Source organism: Herpailurus yagouaroundi, unplaced genomic scaffold (assembly GCF_014898765.1).
Source record: "Herpailurus yagouaroundi ecotype Mexico unplaced genomic scaffold, PumYag 569, whole genome shotgun sequence".
NCBI classification, from domain to species: Eukaryota; Metazoa; Chordata; class Mammalia; order Carnivora; family Felidae; genus Herpailurus; species Herpailurus yagouaroundi.
The window spans coordinates 787,073-802,000 of record NW_024412786.1 but is presented as its reverse complement, the minus strand read 5'-3'; the positions used below and the strand labels follow the sequence as shown (position 1 = coordinate 802,000).

At 47.1% G+C, this 14,928-nt stretch overlaps 1 pseudogene; it reads left to right on the top strand.

The window, feature by feature from the left end:
• The first annotated feature begins 11,076 nt into the window (after positions 1 to 11,076).
• Positions 11,077 to 14,928, top strand: LOC121023729 (phospholipase A and acyltransferase 3-like; annotated as a pseudogene).

The following is a 14,928-nucleotide window of genomic DNA, read 5'->3' as shown; positions in this document are numbered from 1 at the left end:
TTGGCTCAGGTCATGATCTCATGGTTCATGAGTTCGAGCCCCGCTTCTGACTCCACACTGACAGTGCGGAGCCTGCTTGGGATCCTCTGTCTCCCTCTCTCTCTCTGACCCTCTCCTGCTCACGTTCTCTCTCTCTCTCAAGATAAATAAATAAACATTGAAAAAATAGATGCAGATCAAGCAAATATGACAAAACAGTAAATTCTTTTAATCGAGGCAGTGGGTATATAGATGGTCATTGTACTAGTCTTTCTAGTACTTTCTATATGTTAAGAATTTACATCATAAACCTTTTAAAAAATCTGAAATTTGAACTTGGACAGTTAAATAAGACTTTTGAACCTACTTCAATAAATATAATTTTTTTAAAATTTTTTTTAACGTTTTTATTTATTTTTGAGACAGAGACAGAGCATGAATGGGGGAGGGGCAGAGAGAGAAGGAGACACAGAATCGGAAGCAGGCTCCAGGCTCTGAGCCATCAGCCCAGAGCCCAACGCAGGACTCCAACTCTCGGACCGTGAGATCGTGACCTGAGCTGAAGTCGGATGCTTAACCGACCGAGCCACCCAGGTGCCCCAATAATTTTTAAAAATTATAAAAGATACGTGAGGCAAATGCTAAGAACATATACTAACTAAAAGCTGGTATACTGTATTGGTATCAGAAAAGATAGGATTTAAGGCAAAAATTATTACTAGACAGAAAGGTCATTAAAAAGTGTGGCCTAAGGGGGGGCCTGGGTGGCTCAGCTGGTTAAGCGTCTCTTTATTTATTTATTTATTTATTTATTTATTTTTTTTTTTTAAATTTTTTTTTCCCAACGTTTATTTATTTTTGGGACAGAGAGAGACAGAGCATGAACGGGGGAGGGGCAGAGAGAGAGGGAGACACAGAATCGGAAACAGGCTCCAGGCTCTGAGCCATCAGCCCAGAGCCCGACGCGGGGCTCGAACTCACAGACCGCGAGATCGTGACCTGGCTGAAGTCGGACGCTTAACCGACTGCGCCACCCAGGCGCCCCAACGTCTGACTCTTGATTTCAGCTCAGGTCATGATCTCATGGTCTGTGAGATTGAGCCTTGCCTCAGGCTCTGTGCTGACAGCAGGAGGCTGCTTGGAATTCTCTCTCTCCCTCTCTCTCTCTGACTTTCCCTGGTTCTCTCTTTGTCTCAAAACAAGTAAAATAAACATTTTTTTAAAAAAAGTATGGCATACAGGGTGGCTGGGAGGCTTAGTCGGTTAAGTGTCCAACTTTGGCTCAGGTCAGGATCTCACAGCTCGTGGGTTCAAGCCCCGCATCAGGCTCTGTACTGACAGCTCGAAGCCTGGAGCCTCCTTCAGATTCTGTGTGTGTGTGTGTGTCTCTCTCTGCCCCTCCCCCGCTCACACTCTGTCTTTCTCTCTCAAAAATAAACATTAAAAAAAAACAACAATTAATAGGGGCACCTGGATGGCTCAGTCGGTTAAGTGGCTGACTTCGGCTCGGGTCATGGTCAATTTGTGGGTTTGAGCCCTGCATCGGGCTCCGTGCTGATAGCTCAGAGCCTGGAGCCTGTTTCAAATTCTGTGTCTCCCTCTCTCTGTCCCCCCCTCGCTTATACTCTGTCTCTCTCAAAAAAAAAACCATAAAAAAATAATTAATTAAAATAAATAAAAAATAAAAAGTATGGCATAATAAGAAACATATTTGGTCTTTGTCCTTGGTTCCGAGCATGAGCTCCCTTGGAATTTCCTGAGTGATAAGATTCTTTAGTATTATTCAAAATGAACCCTTTTCTATCACACCTGAGTCTGTGCTAATGACTGATGTAAGGTGGGGGCGCTCGAGAGCCTTATGATGGGGCTGGTCATCCGAAAGACCAAGTAATTAGAGGCTTGGAACTTAGAGCACCACCCCTCTCCACCCCACCCTCCCCCGCCCCGCTCCCACACCGATCTCTGGGAGAGGGAGTGAGGTTGAAGACAAAGCCCCATAAAACCTCTTGAACAAGGAGACTTGATGAGTTGTTGGGTTGGTGAATGCATGAGGTGCTGGGAGAGCCACATGTCTGAGGAGGGCACGGAAGCTCCTTGCATCCCTCTGCCCCCATATCCTGCCCTGTGCATCTCTCCCGTTTGGTTGTTCCTGGGTTATACCCATTATAATAAGCTGCTAAACATAAGTAAAGTGCCTTTCTAAGTTCTGTGAGCTAGCAGATTTTTGGACCTAAGGGTGGTCATGGGAAACCCCAATTTATAACCCATGGACAGAGGCCTGGATGGGCCGGGTCTTGTGAATGACATCCGAAGGAGGGGAGGGGCGGTGCAGTCTGGTGGGATTGAGCCCTTACTGTGGGGTCTGTGCTAATTCCCAGGTGTTGCTGTCAAAACTGGAACGAGTTGTTGGATGCCCAGTTGGTGTCGGAGAATCACAGGATTGGTTGCTGGTGTAGGAAAACACTCCAAAAGGTTCTGTGAAAGTCTCAACTCGCCAGGAAGATATAATTCTTGACTTGTTTGCATCTAATACGAATCTCTAAACCAGATACTGAAAATGTTGGCCTATTGCAAGGAGAAATCGACAAATTCTCCATTACAGTAGTGAATGTAAATGCACTTCTCTCAGAACTGATAAATCAAGGAGACACAAAAATCAGCAAAGACATGGAACATTTGAAAAACCAACAAGCTGACTTAATATAGATAGCACAGTGTATATGCCGTGTACTACATAGTACAATTGTGGCAAACAGATTCTTTTGACCACACACAAAGGAATGTATGTACATAAAACTGGCCTCAAAGCAAGTCTTAAGCAAATTTCAAGGGACTGGTGACATAGAGATTATCTTGTCTAATCACAGTGCATTAAGTGAGAAATCAACAAGGAAGAGATAGCTAGAAAACCCCTCTACTTTCAGAAATTTTAGAGCACGTCGGTAGTTACATTATGAGACAAAGATGAAAACGTAATGGAAATTAGATAATATTCGGAACTAAATGGTAACAAAAATATTAGATATCGATCTTGGGGCCATGCAACAAAAGGGAGACTTGGAAAAATTTGTAGCACAAGTCCTTATACGAAGAAAGAGAAAAGTGCATTTTAATAAGTTAATCATCCAGTTTAAGAAGATTGAAGGCAAACAGATGGCCAACAAATGCATGAAAAAGCACTCGGCGAAGGGCACCAGGGCGGCTCAGTCAGTTGAGTGTCCAACTCTTGATTTCAGCTTGGGTCACGATCCCAGGGTTGTGAGATCAAGTCTCGCATTGGGGAACTCCACGCTCAGTGCAGAGCCTATTTGGGATTCCCTCTCTCTCTCCCTCTCTCTGCTGTATCACCCCACACCTGTCAGAATTTTGCTGATATCAGACAGAAAAGAAATAGCAAGTGTTGGTGAGGATGCGGAGAAAAGGAAATCCTCGTGCACTGTTGGTGGCAATTTAGTTGGTGCAGCCACTACAGAAGACAATATGAAGATTCATCAAAAAATTAGAAATAGGACTACCATATCCAGCAAATCCATGCTGGGGTATTCATTCCAAGAAAGAATAATAAAACGAAGGAAATCTTGCTTATTTCCAACAACGTGGGTAGACATTGAGGGTATTACGCTAAGTGAAATAAATCAGGCAGAGAAAGAAAATTACTGTGTGATCTCATTCACACGTGGATTCTAAGACCAAACCAAATCAAACCAGAAACAAACAAAACAAAACCAAAATGAAACAAAAAACCAGGCTGACGGATACAAAGAGCAAATAGTTGGTTGCCAGAGGGAGTGTGGAGCAGGCTGGATGGGTGAAGGGGGTTAAAAAGTACAGAGTTGTGGGGGCGCCTGGGTGGCTCAGTCGGTCGAGCATCCGACTTCAGCTCAGGTCATGATCTCACAGCTCATGAGTTCGAGCCCCACGTCGGGGTCTGTGCTGACAGCTCAGAGCCTGGAGCCTGCTTCGGATTCTGTGTCCCCCTCTCTCTCCGCCCCATCCCTGCTCATGCTCTGTCTCTCAGTAATAAATAAACATTAAAAAATTAAAAAAAAAAAAAGAACTTACTACAGTGATAGATATATACTAATTTATAGAGCTAAATTCAGCCTCTATGAAGACGGCATAGAGTGAAGAAAGCATCTCCACCAGGAAACGCTACTGGAAACGGGGTCCTCACAGAGGTGATCACGTTAAGACGAGGTCATTAGCGTGGGCCCTAAGCCAGTATGACTGGGGTCCTTATGAGAAAAAGTAATACAGACACGGGGAAGAACGCAAGGTGAAGACAAAGAGACACACGGAGGGAAGACAGGAATGGAGACCGAAACTCTACAAAGCCAAGGAATGCCGAGGACGGCCAGAAGCGAGGAAGAGGCAGGAACGGACTCTTCCCCACAGGCTCAGAGAGGGCATGGCCCTGTGGACAGCTGGACTTCTACTTCCGGACTCCAGAACCGTGACCCAATAATTTTGTGTTGTGTGAGTCCCCTCGTTTGCGGTCCTTGGCTACAGCAGCCCTCACCCGCCACCCACGCCTACTCGTTTATGACCTCTCGCTGACCGGATGACACAATCCACACACAATGACGTCCGCCTCAAGCATTACTGTGTCTACAGCACCGGGTGCACCGCCTCACACGAGGTAGACATTCAGAAACGTGTGCGGAAGGCAGGAGTCTAGAGAGGAATCCGTTTCAGGGGAAAAGGTGTCGAACTCAAGTTTTGACAGACGCGTTTAAGAACAACAGCTCTCAACCACTGAGTCGCGGCCCCGGTGCAGAAACACCAGTCACCAGGTACAGGCCAAGGTCGAGGAAGGATGTTCTTTGCTTTTTACAGGACTATAAATTAGAACTAACTCCAGGTAATCCCCATAATAAATGACACCCTCATTCCTCTGTATGCCGATGTGTTTTCTTGAACGTCAATGGGACAGGTGGAATCAGAAAGACATGCTAAGAACTGCATCCCACTCTGGAGTCGCCACGGGACAGTATTTTACAGGACGAACACAGAAGGACCGCTGCGTGGAGAATAGAAGACCGAGACTAATTAACCGTAGGTAGTGACAGTAATGATAAATAATGGCTCGCAGTTATTAAGCACATACTCTTTTCCAGGCGCACAAAGCTACGCATTTTACAAACACGGACTTATTAAGCCTCACCCGGATTACTACAACAGCTTCACAACCGGCCTCACTGAATGCACGCCTGTCCCTAAAAATCTATCCCAAATGCAGCAGCCAGAGCGACCCTCTGCTCACCTAACATCACTACTCTGCTCAACACACGGCTCCCACCTCCCCCAGAGGAAGAGCCCGAGCCCTTGCAAAAGCCGAGCGTCAGCAGGACCTAAATGCCTCGCTGACGTCGTCGCTAAGCCTCCTCCTGTCACACTTCCCAGTCCCAGCCACTGGCCTCCTTGCTGCTCTTCAGTCCTGCCAAGCACCCTCCACCCCAGGCCGTCTTGCTGCCCCGTCTCCTACACCACTACTCCCCACCCCCCAAGATATAGCTGCAGAACTTACTCGCCCACTTTCTTGGGTTCCGTGCTCAACTCAGTAAGGCCTTCCCTCATCACCCAGCAGTAGATATATGGAGTGCAAGACCACTGTGAACCAAAATCTTCAATCCTTTGTCAAAACTACTCAGCTGTAGGCTTGAAAAAAGAGTAGAGGACATCAGTGAGACCCTTAATAAAGAGATGAAAAAGAACCAATCAGAGAAAAAGAACATAATAAATGAAACTAAAAATACAATAGATAGAATAAACAGTAGGCTAGAGGAAGCAGAAGAACAAATCAGTGACCCAGAGGACAGAGTAATGGAAAGTAATCAAGGTGGGCAGGTAAGAGAAAACAAATTATTCACAATGAGAATGGACTCAGGGAACTCAGTGACCCCATCAAATGTAATAGCATTCACTTTTAGGGATCTCAGAAGAAGAGAGAGAAAAGGGGGCAGAAAGCTTACTTGAAGAAATAATTGCTGAAAACTTCCTGAGTTTGGGCAAGGAAACAAATCTGCATCTAGGAGGCACAGAGATCCCCCAACAAAATCAACCCAAGGAGGTCCACACAAAGACACATGGTAATCAGGTTGCCTGGGTGGCTCAGTTGGTTAAGCGTCTGACTGTTGATTTCAGCTCTGGTCATGATTTCATGGTTTATGGGACTGAGTCCCGTGTTGGGCTCTGTGCTGACAGCGTGGAGCCTACTCAGGTCTCTCTCTCTCTCTCTCTCTCTCTCTCTCTCTCTGCTCCTCCCCCACCCATGCTCTCTCTCCTTCTCTCTCAAAATAAATAAACTTAAAAGAAAAAGCACATAGTAATTAAAATGGCAAAGTGACAACAATTTTAAAAGTAGCAAGAGAAAAGAAAGCAGTTACAGGGATGCCTGGGTTGCTCAGTCGGTTAAGAATGTGACTCTTCGTTTTGGCTCAGGTCACGATCTCACATTTGTGGGTTCAAGTCCTACATTGGGCTCTGTGCTGACAGTATGGATCCTACTTGGGATTCTCTCTCTCCATCCCTTTCTCTGCCCCTCCCCTGCTCATGCTGTTTCTGTCTCTCTCAAAATAAATAAACTTGAAAGAAAGAAAGAAAGAAAGAAAGAAAGAAAGAAAGAAAGAAAACAGTTACCTACAAGGCTATCTGCTTATTTTTCAGCAGAAACTTTGCAGGCTAGAGGGGAGTGCATGATATTTTCACAGTGCTGAAAGGAAAAAAATCTGCAGCCAAGAATACTCTATCCAGCAAGGCTATCATTCAGAATGGAAGAGATGAAGAGTTTCCCAGACAAACAAAAGTTAAGGGAATTCATGGCCACTAAACCAGCCCTACAAGAAATGTTAGAGGGGGCTCTTTGAGTGGGAAGGAAAGACCATAAGTAGGAGTGTAAAAGTAGGAAGAATAAAAGCAGTAAAAATAAGTATATCTGTAAAAATCAATCAAGGCACTAACAAAATAAAAGGATGTAAAGTATAGCACCATATACCTAAAATATGAGGGGGACAGGAGTAAGAATGGGTTTAAATTTAAGTGACCATCAACTTATGCTCTATGCAGAAGATGTCATATACAAAGCTAAAGGTAATCACAAATCAAAAATCAGTAATAGATATGCAAAAAATAAAGAGAAAGAATCCAAGTACATTACTAAAAGAAGCTGACTAATCATGAGAGAAGAAAGCAAGGGAGAAAGGAACAGAGAAGAACTACAAATACAACCGTAAAACAAATGACAAAATGGCAATAAATACATACCTCTCAGTACTTACTTCAAATGTAAACGGACTAGATTCTCCAATCAAAAGACATAGGATGATGGAACAGATAAAAAAGGAAGGCCCATTTATATGCTGCCTATAAGAGACTCATTTCAGACCTAAAAGCACCTGCAGATTGAAAGTGAGAGGCCAGAGAAACATTTATTATACAAATGGATGTGAAAAGAAAGCACTACTTATATTGGACAAAACAGACTTTATAACAAAGACTGTAACAAGAGACAAAGACACTATATAATCATAAATGATTAACAATGGATAAAATATATAATAATGGAATATATGCACCCACCACAGAAGCACCCCAAAACACAAAGCAGTTAATAAGAAACATAAGTAATCAATGGTAATACACTAATGGTAGGGGACTTTAACACCCTACTTACATCAATGGATAGATCATTCAAACAGAAAATCAGCAAGGAAACGGTGGCTTTGAATGACACATTAGACCAGATGGATTTAATAGACATATACAGAACATTCCATCCTAAAACAGCAGAAAATACTTTCTTTTCAAGTGCACATGGAACATTCTCCAGAATAGATCACATATTAGGCCACAAAACAAGTCTCAATGAATTAAAAAGACTGAAGTCATACCATGAATCTTCTGCAACCACAAAGCTACGAAACTAGAAGTCAATCACCAGAAAAAATCTAGAAAGAGCACAAACACATTGAGGTTAAATAACATGTTACTTAACAATGAATCAGTCAAGACATCAAAGAAGAAATTTAAAAATGCATGGAGACAAATAAAAATGGAAACACAACGGGCCAAAATCTTTGGGATGCAGCAAAAGCTGTTCTAAGTGGGAAGCTTATAGCAATACAGGCCCACCTCAAGAAGCAAGAAAAATCTCAGATAAACAACCTAACATTATATCTAAAGGAGCTAGAAAAAGAACAATAAACAAACCCCCAAACTAGGGGAAGGAAGGAAATAAAAAAAATTAAACCAGAAATAAATGAAATAGTAACTAAAAAACCCGATAGAGCAGATCAATGAAACCAAGAGCTACTTCTCTGAAAGCAAAATTGGTAAACCTTTAGCAGACACATCAAAGAGACAGAGGGAGAGCGAGGGCTCAAATAAACAAAATCAGAAATGAAAGAAGTAACAACCAACACCACAGAAATACAGATTGTATTCTTTTCAAGCTATTCCAAAAAATAGAAGAGGAAGAAAAACTTCCAAATTCATTTTATGAGACCAGCATCACCCCGATACCAAAGCCAGGGAAAGACACTATGAAAAGAGAGAACTACAGGCCAATATCTGTGATGAATACAGATGCAAAAATCCTCAACGAAATATTAACAGGCCAAATACACAATACATCAAAAAAAAAAAAAAATCACTCACCATGATCAAGTGAGGTTTATTCCCGGGATTCAAGGGTGGCTCAGTATTCACAAATCAATCAATGTGATACGGCACATCAGTAAGAAAAAGGATTAAAAAAAAAAAAAAACAAAACAAAAAACCATATCATTTCAAGAGATCCAGAAAAAGCATTTGACAAAGCACAACATCTATTCATGATAAAAACCCTCAACAAAGTAGGTCTGGAGGGAACGCAACTCAACATAATAAAAGCCACATATGAAAAACCCACAGGTAACATCATACTCAGCGGTAAAAAACTGATAGCTTTTCCCCTAAGGTCAGGAACAAGACAAGGATGTCCACTGTCAACCACTTTTATTCAACATAGTCCTGGAAGTTCTAGTCACAGCAATCAGACCACAAAAAGAAATAAAGGGTATCCAAATTGATAAGAAAGAAGTAAAACTTTTACTATTTGCAGATGACATGATACTATATACAGAAAACCCTAAAGATGCTACGGAAAAAACCTACTAAAACTGAAATGAATGCAGGAAGGTTGCAGGATACAGAATCAATGTACAGAAACCCATCGCATTTCTGTACGCTCCTAATGAAGCAGCAGAGAGAAATTGCACCAAAAATAATCAAATGCCTCGGAATAAACTTAACCAAGGAGGTGAAAGACCTGTGCTCTACAAGCTATAAAACTTTGATGAAACAGCTTGAAAATGATACAAAGAAATGGAAAGACATTCCATGTTCGTGGGTTGGAAGCACAGATATTATTAAAATGTCCACACTCCCCAAAGCAATCTACGGATTTAATGCCATTCTTATCAAAATGCCAACAGCATTTTTCACAGAACTAGAACAAAGAGTCCTAAAATTTGTACGGAACCACACACACACACACACACACACACACACACAAACCCAAATAGCTAAAGCCATCTTGCTTGACAAAGGAAAAGCTGGAGCTACCACAAGTCCAGATTTCAAGTTATACCAAAGGTGTAGTAAGCAAAACAAAATGGTACTGGCACCAAAACAGACATATATAGAGATCAATAGAACAGGATAGAAAGCCCAGAAACAAACCCACAATCAGATGGTCAATTAATCTTTGACAAAGGAGGCAACGCCTCGCGGAAGGCTTTTATTTAATCTTAACAACTGTGTGAAGCAGCAACTTTGCAGATGAGGGCACGAACACTCTGGCAAAGCGACTTACCCAAGAGGCAGAGAGGGCATCTGAACCTAGGAGGGTCTGACTCCAGAGGCTTTCCTTTTGTAAACAAAAACAAAAGCGAAAAAGACTAATGTCTTCAATGCCACCGAGCGCATGTGAATCCATTTCCCTTGTTAAAAGAACCCCACAAAACAAAACAAGACCCAAATCGAAACTATTAGCATTATCCCCTCCGTCGTCGTAGGTAGTAAAGCTTGGCATGTCCTCCCCTCCCCCTACGTATTTTTCTACGCCTTTGCCTACACAGAGATAGTCACCCTATAAGTGTCGTTTTGTGGCTTTGGGTTTTGTTATGGTTTTTAGTCTGGTCCCCCGAGGACAGTTCATTTAGGAAATGCTTGAATCTTTACTGGTTTTTGGAATACAATGTTGACTTTGTTTATATCCTGCCAAGGCGACTGATGAGTTTTTAAAATGTTACAAATGCATGGCTTTTAACATACTTGATGTGTTTCAATCTCTGTGCCGTGGTTATTCTTTAAAAAAATTTTTTTTAAAAACATTTATTCATTTTTGAGAGGCAGAGAGAGACAGAGCATGAGCAGGGGAGGGGCAGAGAGAGAGGGAGACACAGAATTCAGGCTCTGAGCCGTTAGCACAGCACCCGATGCGGGGCTCGAACTCACAGAGGGTGAGATCATGACCTGAGCCGAAGTCGTCCCATCTTGGGTCAAGTTGACTCTGTTTTCGTTTTTGCTTGTTTTGGTCAAGTTGACTCTTGACCCCTGTAGTCAGGCTTCATTCTCAACTGTGACTCCCTTCCAAGGCCTTCAGCTGGCCGGCAGCCTTGATGCTTCCAGAAGCTCAATCCCCAGATCAGGTGGTCCAGCCCCAGGCCTGGCTCAGCCGAGCGGGGCTGGGGGTGGGGAGGGTAGAGTGGAGGTGGGTGGGGCTGGTGCTATCCCATCTCAGAGAGCTCCTATGGCAACGGCATTCTGAGTGTGGCCAAGGCAACTTATTTCCTGTTCGTGCCAAGTCCAGAAGGACATTCCCCGCCATCGACTCCAAACCTACGCTGTGATCCCCAGCCGTCACTTGCCCCGGGCTTGCTTAGGACATTCTGTGAAGGCCATCAATATTAGAAACGTTTGCACCTAGGTTTCAGTCTTGGTCTCCTACCCACCAGGGAAGGGTCTTTGGCACATCGCCTAACCTTCCTGAGTCTTACGTCTCCTCTGGTAAGTGGCGTAATAATGATCGTTCTTACCCAAAGGAGCGATGGATAGATGGTCCAGTGGTGAGCACTGTGTCTGACACTCGGGACTAGAGGCGGTGATTCACAGGAATCACTCGGGCCCAGGGATGCAGCAGGCGGCCCTTTATGAGGGACTTTAGACCTCCTGGGAATCATATACTCCTTCGATGACACGACCATGCTCCGTTCACATAATGCACGCATACCCGGCTTGTGCACGGCACTCGGCCCCACTCCCGTGCTGCACCCCCACCGTGTCGTGAGCGCAGCTCTCTGTTTCACCTTTGTTTCCTCGGAAGAGCTCATTTCCGACACAGGAGCCCCGGTAGAGGGGAGGCTTTCCCAGCGGGTCGGAGGAGGGCTCCCTCCTCCCTGTTTCCTGCAGGTGACGGGCAGAGGGAATCTACAGGCTGGGCTGGGTCGTCCTGCAGGTCAGGCTCTAGAACAGTCCCAGCAAGGGCTCACCTCTGCCTGCCTCTGGATTTTCCACTGCGGGGCAAACCAAGACCACCCCTTGGAGACCTGACTGGGGTCTCTCACTTTGGCTACGAGCGCTGGGTCGTCTACGTGGGAGATGGCTATGCGGTCCATCTGGCTCCCTCGGGTAAGGATATGCTCCCTCTCCCTTTTTTTCTTTTTTTAACCTTTTAACCTTTATTTATTTTTGAGAGACACAGAGAGACAGAGCGCGAGGCGGGGAAGGGGCAGAGAGAGAGGGAGACACAGAGTCCGAAGCAGGCTCCAGGCTCCCAGCTGTCCGCACAGAGCCCGACGCGGGGCTCGAACCCACGAACCGTGAGATCGTGACCTGAGCCGAAGTCGGACGCCTCACCGACTGAGCCACCCAGGCGCCCCAGGACAGTTTCTCTGTTTAAGCACCAGGGGTGAGGTGTGAACAGTCGTGCGTGTATGGGGGTGTTCGCGAGTGTCTGGCATTAAGAGGCCCTCTGTGACAATTTGCTGCGTGTTCTTCCCTGCTCTGTACGTCGACTGTGATTCCTCCTTAGCAGGAGGTTCGTGGAGACACCGTGCACCTTTATTCCATTAGATGACGGGGTTCACTTCCACCCACCCCGTTGTATTTGAGGGACGTCACTCCCCAGGTCCAATCCCCTATGCGTCTGTGGTTCTGGAAGGACAGACAAGAGTAAAAGGCAGCTACTTCCTTCGAGTAGTTTACAACTGGCCGCAGAGTGTAATGGAAGGAGCACAGGTCTCCCAGCTACACAGAACCAGTGTGGCATCCTGGGTCCCCTGCCCACCCTGCTCACCGCAGCCTGGAGAGCCAGCAGGAAGCCCTGCCTCCTGGTGGTGGAGGAAAGTTACGAAGAGGTGCTCGGGAAGAGCCCCGGTGCGGGGCTTAGCCCGGTGCCCAACCAACCTCTCTTTCCTTCTGGACAACGTTGAGCTGAGCGAGTGTGGACACTTGCCCGACCCCATCCCTTCAGTCTGTAAACGGTAAAGCTGGCAAAAAGAGGAGGCACCAGCTCGAGGCCTGGTGAATGGGCCGGGCTTGCGGTCTGGGGCCCTGATTCCCAGGTCGGGCCTCCGTCTTGTTCAGCTGCTTCCTTTCTTACTATTTCAAAATGCCACGTTAGCCTGCTGGGGCCACACAGCTGCGGCTCAGGGGGGCTCGGTGACGGTCTCTAGGCCACCGGCACGTAAGGGGAGGACGGGAGGAGGACCTGAGTGTCTTCCGTCCCCTCCCTTCGCCCTGCACCCCTCTGCCTGACTCCTGCTCCACTCTTCCGGGGGCATCTGAGCTCACGTGATCCTCTAGAGGAACTCACGTCCTTTGCTTTAGAAGTGAGGAAACCAGCGCCCGGGGACTCCTGGTGACTTCTCCAAAGTCACCCAGGCATGGGCCTGGCCTGTTTCGGAGTTCAAGGCCAGGCAGGTTGGCCCTAGTTCATCCTTACCGATGAGGCCGAGGGCAACGGGGCTGCCTGCCTGGGGCCGGCTCTGAGCCCAGGGCTGAAGTCACCGTCTCCTCTTTGTGAATCTCGGGTGAAATTGTGGGAGCTGGTGTGGCCGCACCACGTCCACCCTGACTGAGAAGGCCGTGACGGAGAAGCTGCTGCTGGAATGACGTGGTCGGGAGAGACAGGTACCACGTCAATAACAAACACGATGACAAGTACTCGCCGCTGCCTCCCAGCAAAATCGTCCAGCGGGCGGAGCAGCTGGTGGGCCAGGAGCTGCCCTACTCGCTGCCCTGTGAGAACTGCGAGCACTTTGCCAACGAGCTGCGCTACGGAGTCGCCCGCAGCGATCAGGTGCGTCCCCCGCCTGTGTCCCCGTCCAGGAGCCAGGCCATTCCCTCAGCTGACAGTGGCTGGGTGTCAGTGTGGGCCGGGCTTGGGCAGAGACAGGGGCATGAATAAGACAAAAATAACAGAGGCAGCATCCCTGGCCCCAAGGATGTTACAGTCCGGGAGGGGACCAGGGTGTGGAGACCCACAAGCCAGCCCCGCAGACTGATGGTGGGGGGCGGTGATGGCGAAGGACGTGAGTCACGGCCATGAATGTCAGCTTGTTTGTCAAGCCCTCCCTGGCCACTAGGCCCCGAGACCCTTACCACAGCCCCAGACGCGGGTGTTACCAATCCCACTTTACAGATGGGGAAACTGAGGCTTACCGCGTGTAAGTAACTAGTCCAAACTCACTCAGCAACTAGGTACTGAGTCTCTAGTCCAGGACAGCCACTGTGCAGAGGGGGGGGTTTGCACCCAGAGGTGTTCTGCTCCAAAAGCTCTGGTCAAGCCAGGCTTCGTGCGAGGTCATGCCCGAGGGGAGTCTGATTTAATTCCTTTGATTAATCTAAAACTGGAAAGTGAGTTGGAGATTGACCAGGAAGTAGAGTGATAAGGAGGACGGGCAGAGGGAATTGTGTGAGCCGCCTCCTTGGAGGTGGGTTTGGGGTTACACATTTCTTCCAAAAGTCCTGCCTGGGTAGGACAGCGCATTAGTTAATCTTCCCTACCGGCATCCAGGAGCGTTCACACCTCAGGCTGTGCACTACAGGTGCAGGATGGGTGAGGTCTAAGCTCTTCTCTCAGAAAGGAGGGGAAGGCCTCTGGGGGAAGGGGGATGGGCAAGGAGAAGCCTTACCTTCTGGAAATGAGGAGCCCAGGCTGTTAACTGAGGCGCTGTTGGTGGCCTTGGGGCACAGCGGGAATGCTTCAGGGTGGCCAGGAGTGACCCTGTTGATGGTCCCTTGCTCCTTTGAACTGAGGAGGGCAGACCTGCCTCTGTCCAGGAGGGGTGGTGGCAGGGGGTGGGAGGGGAGGGATAGAGATGGGCATCTAGAAGTATCTAGAAGCACATCCAAAGGCTGTGCGGAAGCTTCAGCAATCAATCTGGGAGACCCCAACTTTTTGAGAGTGGTTGTCCCCTCTGCTGCGCTTCTGGGAGGTCAGAGCTCAAGAGGGCAGGAGGGACCCACCTCACTTACATCGTGTGTCTCTTGCTCTGGTGCCTCTTTCTGAACTCCTTCCCCTGAAGGTCGCTCATTACCGTGCCTTCCTTTCTCCCTCTCGCTCCTTTCTCCTCCACCGGTCTCACCGACACAGTGACGTGGGCAGGGGGTGGGCCCCCGGGCTCCCACCAGCTACGCTGGGTACACCGACCCTCAGGGATCATCCTCATGGCCCTGTCGCCTCATGGCGTGTTTCCAGAGGATCCGCTTCCTTTTCCAGAGCCCTTTTGCTATCAGTGCACAAGTGAGGCCATCTTATTTCATAAATGCAGAGCTTAGGGCTACTTGGGAGTCAAGACAGCTGTTCAGCAGATAAATCACGAACACCTTCTGAGTGCTTGGGGGCGGGCTGAGGTCCTGGAACACGGAGGACAATCCAGGCAAGCTCTCTGCCCTCAGAGGGTG